Genomic DNA, 12928 nt, shown 5'->3' with positions numbered 1-12928 from the left:
GAGCATACTCCAAAATCTATTGTACATTTTTTAACAGATAGAGGTAACTAGACTATATCTCAGACTTATCAAATCAGAATCACTAGATACAGGCCAATAAATCCATATTTTAACAAACTCCATGAGTGCTTCTGACATTTAGCCTTAGGAATGAGTCTTGACAAATAATCAAAGAACTCAATTAGAAGAGATATATGAAAAAACATATTAATATTCTATGGCTGTGTTCACTTTATTTATTAATGTATTCCAGCATTGAAGAACTTCTTCAAGTAGAGGGACTAAATCTTATTCATAGTAATTATGATATTAGAGAAGAAATGAAACCTACAAGGCAAAACTACAAGATAAAATTAGACTCATAAACATGGAAAAATTATAATTAAGTTATCCTCAGATTAACCAAAAAAAGTTTCAAACTGTTTCCTACTAATTCTCTTACTAATTAATTTATCCAAAAGGTTTTCTTCTAAATTGTGAAGAAAGAATACGAGGCATCTCAGAGAATGTTCTTTTTTTTAAATCAGTTACGCTAACATTGTGATAAAGCCTTTAGTTGATATTTTCCATTGTCTGTAGGTTCCTCTATTACGGAATTATTGATGAAGGGCCCTAGTTTTAGAATGGACAGCTAAAGCAGATGCTTCAATAAGAAGGAAGCCACCATAGCCCTTTGGAATATTCTTATTTCCCTGAAATTAGCTATGGGAACTCATGTATCCACTAAGAAATAGGACAGAATGAAATTATGCAGCATTTTTTAGTATACAGGCTTTTGTTAACTGATGTTAAATCATTGATTTTTTTTATTGTAGTCTAATGTTACAAGAGGGAAATCCCTGGGCCAGCCCAGTGGCATGGTGGTGAATTGCGCACATTCCACTTTGGCGGCCCCAGATTTGCTAGCTAGTTTGTATCCCGGGTGCCAACATGGCACTGCTTGGCACACCAAAGCAAATGATATAGCTTAAGAATAAGGGGAAGCAATATTCAAATAACATTATTATGATATTAATCTTAAATTAACTAATCCAAAATTAATGTTTAATTCCCCATTACCAAACATTTATAAGAAATTACTTCAGAATGGCTTTCAACCATAAAAAGCCTAATGTCTACCAGAGAAAGGGGTATGGGAGCAGATGGTTGTCATAAATGTGAGAAGAAATATAAGTGAAGTATTCTAAAGTGATTCTAGAATTCAAATATGAAATATAGTAACTCAACATGGGAAGTAGCTCTTCACAGGAGAGGAAATATTTCAATAGACCTTAAAGGATAAAGTTTCCCCTTCAACTTTCCATTTTTTCTTGTAGAGAAGGTTACTAAGAATGGCAAAGCCAAAAGTATAAGTGCAAAGAAGGGCGTCTTGTTATTGACAAACCTGGACTAATTGTAGTAATTGGACCCGTGGATGTCCACTGATGGTGGGGAAAGTTTAATGGAATTGGGATTAGAAAAATATTCATGGATGAGATTGTGAAAAGTTACATATGCTTTCAAATAAAATTCACACTATTTTTAATAAAAGTTAAAATGGTTTGTATGTACAAATATCAGAGTTTTGTGTTTTGGAAAGGATGGATAACTAGGTCTTATTTATCTTAACGTCCATGTTGCTGTAATTAGACATTAAAACTCCATCTGTATTAGAATTTCAAAAAGGAATATATAATTTATTTAGAATAAAATTAAAGTGAATAAGTATTCCTTGAAAGTTATTACTTACCACATAGTGTTTCTCAATAAACATACTGATTGAAACAAACGGAAAATAACTAAATGTGTTTTTGATAAATTAAACAATAGTCATAAGTGCAAAAGAGCCACTAGTAAGTTCTGAAGAAAATTTGAATAAAAACAGATTCTTATTTTATTTGTATTTTATTCTCAGTGTAATTTCCAGACTGTATACAGCAATTTGTATAAGTTTTCCGAGAAAATTTTTTCATTGTTCAAGTATAAAGATGTGTGTGAGAGAGAGAGAAAGAAAGAGAGAAAAAAGGAACAGGAGTAGACAAAAAATATGACATTTGACATTAATAGTAATAACACAGTTCCATAATTTTTACACTTTCCTAAAATAAATATAATTTAAATATTCAATAATTCAATTATGAAGAGCTATGAAAATGAATACAAAAAATAATTAGAAACATATCCAACTTAAACTAAAGTAGGAATACAAAAATTAATACATAAAATCTAATTCAAATCTATGTTTCTTTAATAAAAGGTAAAAAATGTTGAAAGAGACATAAATTGTCTTTTAATGAGACAAATTTCCAAATCTTTTGGAAAGAAAATGTCAGTTTTATTATAAATGACAACATATTGTAAAATTATATGGGGATTCATTCTCTTTGATCGTGTAAGTTCATATTTTAGAGATAAACATGTGCAACATTACAGCCAGCAAAATCTGGAAATAATTTGTTTCTAACAACAGAATAAATAAGATATGCTATATTGAGAGCATAAGGATGAGGTGTGGACTCCTGAGTCAGAAACATGGATCTGAAACTCGACTCACTCTACTCAAACCACTCATTTGATTTTGTTTTGGATGTTCCTTTTTTAGTGTCTTATTCTTCACCTGTAAAGTAGGCAAATAATATATTTTTTACATAAAGGTTTAGTGAGATTAAACGAGGTAAATAAACATATTGTTATACCTTCCTTACTTACCTATTTTCAGTTTTTGCATTATGAACATAACTATGAAGATTATTTTGCAACCTATAGTGACCATTAAGTGAGAAATTATTAAAGTAAAATAGAAAATACAAAACTATATTTCTGCCACCATTAGGACAATGTGGAGCTGTGTCTGCACAGGTCCAACGACAAATCTGTCAAAGTGATGCCATTGCAGAAGATCTATTTTCTTTTGTTATTAATGTTAATGTCTTTTCAATAAAAACAATAGCTTAAACACTTTAACTTGTCAGGTTATAGTTTTAAGTAGCTTATTGCACACGGCCTTTGTACAGACACCAAGGCAATGTGGAGTGTTCCATAGCTCCCATCTTTGTGTGTTCAATGGGTTTGAGAGTAGAGAAATATGCCTTTCCCACATATACCTCTTTCTGCTCTCCCTCTTATTACTAGAATTACGCTAATTATCTCTATATTAGGAATAAAACCTCTTTACAAGATATGAAAGTATAAAAACACTACTTATAGGAATAGAAACTTGAACTTAACACTTTTCTCTTCTTCCTCATGCAGATGCCTTGAAGAGACATGGTCAGGTAAATTGCACCCCCATAATATATTCTTGTTGACCTCACAGATAAAAAGGAATTGAAGATACCTCTCTTTGTGATAGTCTTATTCATCTACATCTTCATAATAGTAGGCAGTCTAGGTTTGATCCTAGTCGTTAGAACAGATGAACGACTCAACACACCAACGTACTTCTTTCTAAGCAACTTGGCTTTTGTCAGTTTGTTACTCATCTGTCATTACACCCAAAATGCTTGGGAATTTCTGCTACAAACAAAATGAAATCTTTAATGCATGTGCTGCTCAATTGGGCTGTCTCCTGGCCTTCTTGATGGCAAAGTGCTTGCTCCTGGCTTCCGTGGCCTATGACTGATATGTGGCCATCTGCAGCCTTCTGCTCTATGTAATTGTAATGTCCCCAGGAATCTGCTTCATCTTGTGGCTGTTCCCTACAGCTATAGCTTCCTGGTTACACTATTTCATGCCATCCCCACCTTTCACCTCTCTTATTGTCACTTCAATATCATTAATCATTTCAATTGTGATGACATGCCTCTTTTGAGGCTAACTTGCTCAGACACTTGATGCAAACAGTTGTGCATCTTTGCTTGTGATGATATAATGTTCATTTCTTCCCTTCTGGTTGTCTTTGTCTTCTACGTGTACATTATTTCTGCCATCCTGAAGAGGCACTCAGCTGAAGGCGGGTGCAAGGCTTTCTCCATGTGTGTCTCCCACATGCTAGCAGTCACCATATTCTATAGGACCCTGATCTTTATGTATTTACAGCCAAGCTCTTACCTTTCCATTGACACAGACAAAACAGCCTCAGTCTTCTACACGGTGATCATTCCCGTGTTGAACCTCTCAATCTACAGCCTGAGGAACAAGGAGGTGAAAGAGGCCCTGGAAAAACTCATCTATAGAAACCAGGCTGTTGTGTTCATGAAATTAAGTAAGTGACTTGAATAAATGAAAACGGAATTTTCTCCATGGTCGGACTTTCTTTCCTCAAAAAACTATCAGAAGTCTTAATATGTGATTTCTATATATCTGTTCACTGTATAATGAAATTTTCTACTGATTTTCAGTTAGAATGAGATTTCAGGTGTAAAAGTAACTGTAAAAATTTATATCCATTCTTTCATTTTTCAAATGGAAATGTATTAAAAATAATTAATTCTCCGGTCCCTAAGAATTTATATCAATTTTTCCATTTCTCAAATGGAGAATTGAATCAAAAGCCAGTATCTCGATTTATAACTAGTTACAAGGAGAAAATGGACAAAAGTTCAGACTCTCCACTCCTCCAAAATCCCCAGTTCTAGATTCTCTGGCATCATTAACAATATCTCATATGAAAAATAAAGATGCATAGTTTAAATACTTGCTTCTGGATTTGTTAATTTCTTGAAAAAAATCATTACAGTATAAAACTGTTCCGTATTCACATTTAACAAATTGTCTTTATTTATGAGAATTGTACTACATCTCCACTTTACCTATGTCATGGATTTAACCTGGCCTTCTACTGGCCTGGATGTCTGGTTTGCTCTGGAAAGACTAACTCTTTAAGTTAACTGCTTTTCTTTATGCCTATGAGACCTCATTATATTTTTTCAGGTTATCTAATTAAAATTAATTCAGAGATCGAATCCCATGGGACTTCATACAATGGAAACAAATGTACTCAAAATAATTCAACCATGAAAGATCTTTTTGCCAGTAACAAGGATTATATGCAGTTACACTAGGCAAACCTTGGGTAAGTTGGTCATTATTGATTAAGGCACAGCTTAAGACATAGTGAACTTAGGAGGTAATGTGGCCTAGTGAAAAGTACATATGCCTTTTAGTCAAAAAATGTGCTCAGTTCCTAAATATGGCATTGAACTATGCGTGAGCTCTCATTAGTTTATCAGTTAAATGAGGACAATGTTACTCAATTTGGGATGTTTTTTAGGATTAAACATGTAAAAGGATAACAGACAGTGGTAGGTATTTGCATATCCCCTCCGTTTCTTTTGTAAGCCTAAAGACCTCAGTTTTATTCTCAACTCTATGATGAACTTGAGAGCACAATTTATAAATGACAATTACTATACACAGCTGATAACTTTGATAAAGGTATAGATATGTATGTATGTGTTTCAAATAAATGGAATAATTTTACAATTTTCAACTACACAGAGAATGGTTTGAGGATTAATTCAGCTGAAAGCAGACAAAAGGCATTTTCTACTTGTGCTTCCTATGTGACTTCCATTACTATATTCTATGGTACAATCATTTTCATGTATATGCACTCCAAAACAAGGCATTCTCTGGATACTGAAAAAATTGCTTCTGTTTTCTATATTGTGGTAATTCTCATGCTAAATCCTTTAATATACAGCCTGAGGAATGAGTAAGTCAAAAATGCTTTGAAGAGAATTATGGAAAAGGTGTATTCTACTACAAAACAAGTGACCTGTGGTCTAACTGGAAGCCCTTACAGTTGGGATGCAAAAAAAAAAAAAAGGGAAGAAACAACACTAAAACACAGGATTTAAATTTTCTTGATTAAGATTCCATTAGTAACATGCTTTCTAATGTTATAACATTAAAATGTTAATATTGATGCAGAGAACACATTAATTTTCTAATTTTATTTTCTATTATTAAAACTATAACTCCCACTAATATTGAAAGTCTTGAGAATGAAGTAAATTCAATCACAAATAGTAGGTTAAATTTTTTTTTCATAGATCATTTAAAATCAATCCTTTTTTTCATAGAGCTTTAACTCGAATGTTCCAATTCATGAACCTTTACTGGTAACAACCATATCTATTTTAGATCTATAAAGCAGCTTCAAGTAACTAACATTGTCTATAAAATACACACATACACACACACACACACACACATACACACACTACCACTAAGATGAATCTGAAAAGAATTATTGGTTCTGATGACCTGACAGCGACATTGGCATCAACACTGGTGGAAAACACCACTTAAAAAAACTAAAAGACGGGCCGGCTCCGTGGCCGAGTGGTTAAGTTCGAGCGCTCCGCTGCAACGGCCCAGGGTTCGGATCCTGGGTGCGGATATGGCACCACACGTCAGGCCACGTTGAGGCGGCGTCCCACATCCCACAACTAGAGGGACATGCAACTAAGATATACAACTGTGTACAGGGGAGGTTGGGGGAGATAAAGCAGAAAAAAAAAAGATTGGCAACAGTTGTTAGCCCAGGTGCCAATCTTTGAAAAAAAAAAAAGACTAAAAGAGCAACTCAAATTTTAACAAGTGAGACACAACCTTCAGAGCAGAATAAGGTCTGTAGATTAGATAATAATGCAATATCACTGTTATTTTACTGATCTTTATAACAGTGCCATGGTCATTTAAGAGAATGTCGTTACTTTTAGTAAATATACTCATAAGTCTATACAAGTAAAGTGGCATCATCTCTTCAACTGATTATCAAATGCTTCAAGAAAAAATGTGGTAGAATCTTAACATTTGGGAAATCAAGGTGAGGGACGTGCAGAAATTCTTTGTAAAGTGTAAGCATTTTTTCTGTAATCCTGAAATAATATCAAAATAAAAAGTTAAAATAGGGACTGGCCAGGAGGTATAGTTTTGAAGTTTGCTCGCTCCACTTTGTCTGTCTGGGGTTCACAGGTTTGGATCCTGTGTGTGGACCTACATATGGCTCATTGAGCCATGCTGTGGCAGCATCCCATTTACAAAATAGAGGAAGATTGGCAACAGATGTTAGCTCAGGAACAAACCAAAAAAAAAAAAAAAAGTTAAAAATAAGCCCTTTAGCATTTTTTGTTTAATTTTAATTTAATATTTGTTTCAACAGTATCTTTTAACACAATTCTTGTTTCGTTGTTGAAGTTCTAAATTTTTTGTAACTTTAAAAAGCTATAACTTCTCACAAATACTTATAAGCAACATATCTTTCTTTAAGAAAATAAATAAAACCATACATCCATCTTGAATAAAGCTTATTTTAACGAAATTGGCCTTTGCTTGATAAAGGACTTATTACTAAGATTATATTTTTCACCTGTTAAAAACTAAAATAATATACCATACCTTTTTAGGAAACTTTAAATCTCAATTTTATATAATCATTCTTAAAATGATGGCATCTTTGTGAATAACTTTATGATCGGCCACAATATTACAGCCAAGGTATCGAAACGTATCAAAGTCTCTTCTTAAGGATTTAATACTACTGAGAGAGGAGAATGAACCTGGCTCTTACAGGTTCAATTTAATTGTTTCCCATTTGGAATTAGATACTTTAAAGGAATGAGAGAGAAAAATGAGACTATATGTTTGTTGTAGTAATTTTTATGGTGCCTGAAGTAAACTCTGGCCATATCAGAAGATGCTTAAATCACAACCACCACCAGTCTTATTTCTGGCCACTTTTGTTTCAAATGCAGCCAAATTCTACTGTGCCAGCATCACCGATGTTACATACTCCTAGAACAGATTTTCTGAAATGTATTCCACGGTATTATAAGCCCATGGTGATAATCTACAAAAAGATTCAATGCCAAAATAAATTTCCAAAATGTTTTACAGTATAGCCTTTGCTTGAAGACATAATTCCAATTAGTGTAAAATATAAACTGACAAAACCTCCTTTAATTTGTTTAATTCTTATTTTGCAAACATTTTGATAGCATAAAATTATTTTCAGAAGTTCTGTGGAATGGTGAAAACATTCAGAATATCCATTTTGGACCTCAAGTCCTGCTTATGTGATCTAAATTCTCTGGGCCTCTTTAGAGAGTCAGTTTTCTTATTTCTAAATGAGAGTTTTCCAATGATTTCCATGAGCCTTCACCTTATTGATGGTTTGATTCAACCCAAAATTGTTAAAATCATCATTCTACCAAAAATTGGTAATCATTTTATTGTAGAGGTTTAGATGTAAAAACTGTCAAATTTGAAAAGTAATCAAATTTTTATGTAAATGGAGAGTCAGAATACCAGCTAGCTGAGTCTTTTTCAATTTAAACTCATGAGAAATACCTTTTATCACTTATGAAGATTTCAAAATGCTAAAATTTGACTAAGTGAAGAGAAATAGGGACTATAATATAATATCGATGGTCATGAAATGTTATAGAACTTCTATGGAGAGATATTTGTCAATATCTAGCAAAACTGCAGCAACTAGTAATCCCACTTCTAAGAAAGTGTCCCAAATATATATTGACACAAATACCAAATACATGTGCAAGTTTATTCATTGGAATATTATGTAGATTAGACACAGATTGGCACCAAATATTTGTAATAGTGACAGTTGTTCTAGAAATGAGGAAGATTTCTATGCTATACAGAGATCATCATAATATGATATTAAAAAGAAAAAATCAACATAAAATTGAAAAGATAAATGCATGCTTTACATAGGGAAAGAAAATGAAACAATTATAGATATATATGTGTATCTTGTTATATTTGATTAAAAAATTGAAAAAAAGTCAAAATGAATAAAAAGGGTTACCTATAGGAAAGCAAGAAAATGAAGTGGGTGCTGATAGGTACAGAAGTCAATCATTTTTTGAATAGACTTTGCGGTGCAGTTTTGATTTCAGAAGGGTACTAAAATCTTAAAAATTAAAACAAGACAATTGAATCAAAAGTGGAGAAAAATGAACTTTTATTCTAGAAACCTTCTAGTGCATGCCATTTTATTCAAAGTAAAAGCCCAAGAGCTTAACAATGATCCACTAAGCTCTGAATGATGTGGCTGAGGTTAACTCTAGGACTTCATGGCCCACTCCTCTACCCCTTTGTCAGCTCCAGCCTCCATGGTGCTCAAAACAGCAGCCATGTTCCCTCCATAGAGTCTTTCTTTGCAGCTGTTATTCCTTGCCCTGCCACTCTCTTCTCTTGAAGCAATCCACTGACACTATTTTTTTCTTGGGCAACATATTTCAAAAATGTTTTCTACCATGTCGGTGCTCATAAGTAACATTTCCCAAATAATATGTATTATTCGGGAAAATATGGTACAGGTGGAAACACTTAAAGCCTTTTATCAAAAAAAATATTGTTCCTAGGTTTTTTCCCTCTTCTCTAGATATCTGCATTCTGTTTTACCCTCATGTTAATCTGGGTTCTTTCAAGAACAAAGGTTTTATCTGCAAAGGAGGACTGATTCCTATAGGGGAAACAATAATGTTTTCATTTGATTTATGTATGTCAACAGTGTCCCACAAATGCTGTCTTGAAAGTCAGAGGATCTTCTTGAGTTTTACTTCCATTCTGAAATATTTTCTCACAAAGGCATTTTAAAATTTCAGCTAGAAAATCTAAGACTTTCGGTGGCTTTTGATTTCAACAATTGTAATGGATAATTAAGAGTGTCCTTGAGTTTTATATGGTCCTTCAAATATGTGGCCATATCCATGTTGTCTCAACAAGTTGATTCAGTGCTTTAACCATCAGAAACTACAGCAGAGACAGATGAAATAGACAAATAGGAATGCACGAAGACAAATGCTCTTTAATTTTAGTGTGATTAATATGCAGTCATTATACACCTTAGTATCCATAACATTTATGCACTTTCTTAAAAGTTATTATATATATATGTGTGTGTGTGTTTGTGTAAATATATAAGCCACATGCCATACTCTGATTTTATTGTGTTACCAACCTCTAATAGGCACACAAAAATGTTCTTTGGTGTTTTTAATTTTTTATTTATTTGTTTGTTTTCCCATTTTGTGTCCTAGACTCTATGCAGTGCTTTGGATGATGGATAGAAAACTCTGTCCTTAGAAAAGAATACTCTAAACTTCATATTGGAGGCAGTGAGTTAACAAACCTGGTGATATTAAAACAATGCTTAAAGGAGATTGTTGTATGTGAAATACAAAACAAGATGTTTAATCAGAGCTGAAAAGGGGAAAGAAGGGAAGGAAATTTTCCTGGAAGGTTGTTGAAGCAGTAGATTGTTGATAATTACAGCACAATGATGTACTTTACCTAGGCCCATTCATGGCTCTTTGTAACCAAACCAATTGGAATTATTTTCCTCTTCTTTATTCCTAGCTTTATTGAGATAAAATTGACAAATAACATCGGGTATGTTTAAGGTGTACAAACGGTGTTTCAATATACGTATAACTTATGAAGTGATTACCACTATAGATTAATAAAGAAATCTATTACTTCACATATTTACCAGTTTTCTGTTGTGTTGAGAACATTTAAGACCTACCCTCTTAGCAAATTTCAGCTATACAATAATTATTTTTAACTATAGTTGCCAATCTGTACATTAGATCCCTGGAACGTATTCATTTTATAACAGAAAATTTGTACCATGTGAACAATATCTCCCCATTTCCCCCAAACTCCAGCCCCTGTCAACGATGAATCTACTTTCTGTTTCTATGAATTCAACTTTTTTATATTCCTCATATAAATGAGATCATGAATCTTTGTCTTCTTTGTCTGACTTGTTTAACTTAGCATTATGCCTTCAAGATTCATTCATGTTATAGCAATCGTGACTTCTTTACATCTAAAGAGTCATGGACTCATTTACCTTGAGGCCTAATTGTCAGATCCCCTGCTTACTGTCTTTTCCTCTCACAACTTGTATCTTTTTAGATCTGAGACTCAATATCTCCATCCAACAAAGCCTTTTTTAAATTAGGTTTAGACATTTTTCTTGGGATATAAAGCCCCCAGTTTTTAATCCATATTATTTGAAGGCTTATTATGAATTATTTGAGTGCTTATCAATTAATGTCAATTGTTTCCACTTGATTATAGGATTCATTGGTATAGAAACTATATGATTTACCGCAGAATACAAAGCACATAAAAATTCAAAGTTCGCTTAGTAAATAAACAATTAATTTTAGTGTAATAAAATTAATGTTTGAACAATAAAGTAAATAAATAATTATTTGGCAAAATTAGAAGTCAGGGAAAATTTTGAAAAGGAGGAAGCACCACACATAAATTCTAGACATATCACAAAATATGACACGTTTGGGAAACTGGATATTATTATGTTTGAGCTTTAACAGAAATACTCATTTTGTTAAACCAAAATATTCGAGACAACTTTGTTTCCCTTGTATCATGCCATATAATTTTATAAAAACAACAACCACAATATATGTTTATGTCTGTGTGTAATATAAATATTTAAAAGTATCTTTTAGTTTCCAGTCTTTGCAAGGCCTTTTTCAAGTCTTTGTTCTGTAGGCTATAAATCAGAGGATTTAACATAGGAATCACAAGGGTGTAAAACAATGATGACATTTTGTCTTCATCTAGGGCGTAGGAAGAGCTCAGCCTGAAATACATGAAGAGCATAGTTCCCTGGAAAATTGGCACAGCAGTTATGTGGGAGATGCAGGTGGAGAAAGCTTTGAACCTACCCTCAGCAAAGCAGATCTTTAAGACCGACAGGATAATATAGCAATAAGAGATAAGAACTCCTGAAATGGTACTCAGTTTTATGAAGCCAAAAATGGTGAATAGTACCAACTCATTAACCTTTATATCAGAGCAGGAAAGGATGAAAAGCGGTGGTAAATCACAGAAGAAATGATTAGTCTCATCTGACCCACAGAATCATAAGCAGAATGTTAATGTTGTGTGTATCAAAGAATCTGCCGTTCCCACCAGATAAACCCTGGCCATGAACAGGTAGCACACCCTGCTGGACATGTTGACTGTATAGAGTAAGGGGTTGCTAATGGCCTTGTACCAATCAAAGGACATCACTGCCAGCAGTAGACACTCAGAATCTGCAAAGACACAGAAGATCAAGAATTGCAGAGCACAGTGATAGAAGGGGATTGATTTGTTCTTGGCAAAGAGGTCCACTAGCATCTTGAGCCCAATTGCTTTGGAATAGCAGAGGTCACAGAAAGAAAGGTGGCTGAGGAAAAAGTACATTGGTGTGTGCAGCTGGGAATTTATTCTAACTAAAATGATCATTCCAAGATTTGCCAGAAGATTAATAAGATAAAAATCAAGAAATATGGTAAATAGGGTCACTTTCACCCCAGGGTTATCGGTAATTCCCAAGAAAATGAAGTCAGCCAAGGAAGAGCAATTTCCTTTATTCATTCTTCTTTGTTCTTGTCTAAAGTTTTGAGAAAATGATCAAGAAAAGTATAGGTGCATGTTTAACTCTTCCGGACATCCACAAATGTCTATGAGGCAGAACATAAGTTCTTTCTTCAATTGTCTTTTTATACTTGAAAATTAGTCAGTCATGTGTCACTTTAAAGAGGCATTACAGTCTATAAGACAATAATAAAAAGTATCTGGAATAAGGAGTTGCGAAAATTTGCTCTAAATCTAGATGTCTTTCATGAAGTATGTGACTTCCACAAGCTCTTTAATTTCTCTGAGCATTACCTTCTTTATCTCAAAAAAGAGATTTGGATGATTTTATATCTCATTATGGCTTCAAAGTGATATGGAAGAAATGCAAATGTTAGAACATGTTTTAGGATATAGGGCTAAGCATTTTCTATGCTTGAAAATATTCACATGGACACAAAAAAATGATTACCATTGTTATGTTCTTCAGAAGCAGGATTGATTTAAAAGGTTTTGTGTTAATTCTAGAAACAATGAACATAACTATCTAATAATCATGAAAAGAATTATTTTTCTGGTCTTGATCTATGTT

The 12928-nt window shown here is 33.3% G+C and overlaps 2 pseudogenes; one reads left to right on the top strand and one right to left on the bottom strand.

Annotated features, from left to right (window-relative positions):
• Positions 1 to 1111: 1111 nt before the first annotated feature.
• Positions 1112 to 4191, top strand: LOC139040528 (olfactory receptor 8U9-like; annotated as a pseudogene).
• Positions 4192 to 11424: 7233 nt separating this feature from the next.
• LOC139040943 (olfactory receptor 5W2-like) lies at positions 11425 to 12357 on the bottom strand (annotated as a pseudogene).
• Between the last annotated feature and the right edge of the window lie 571 nt (positions 12358 to 12928).

Source organism: Equus asinus, chromosome 17, assembly GCF_041296235.1.
Source record: "Equus asinus isolate D_3611 breed Donkey chromosome 17, EquAss-T2T_v2, whole genome shotgun sequence".
In the NCBI taxonomy this organism is placed as follows: Eukaryota; Metazoa; Chordata; class Mammalia; order Perissodactyla; family Equidae; genus Equus; species Equus asinus.
The sequence above is the reverse complement of the archived record's forward strand: the minus strand, read 5'-3'. Positions and strand labels throughout refer to the sequence as shown.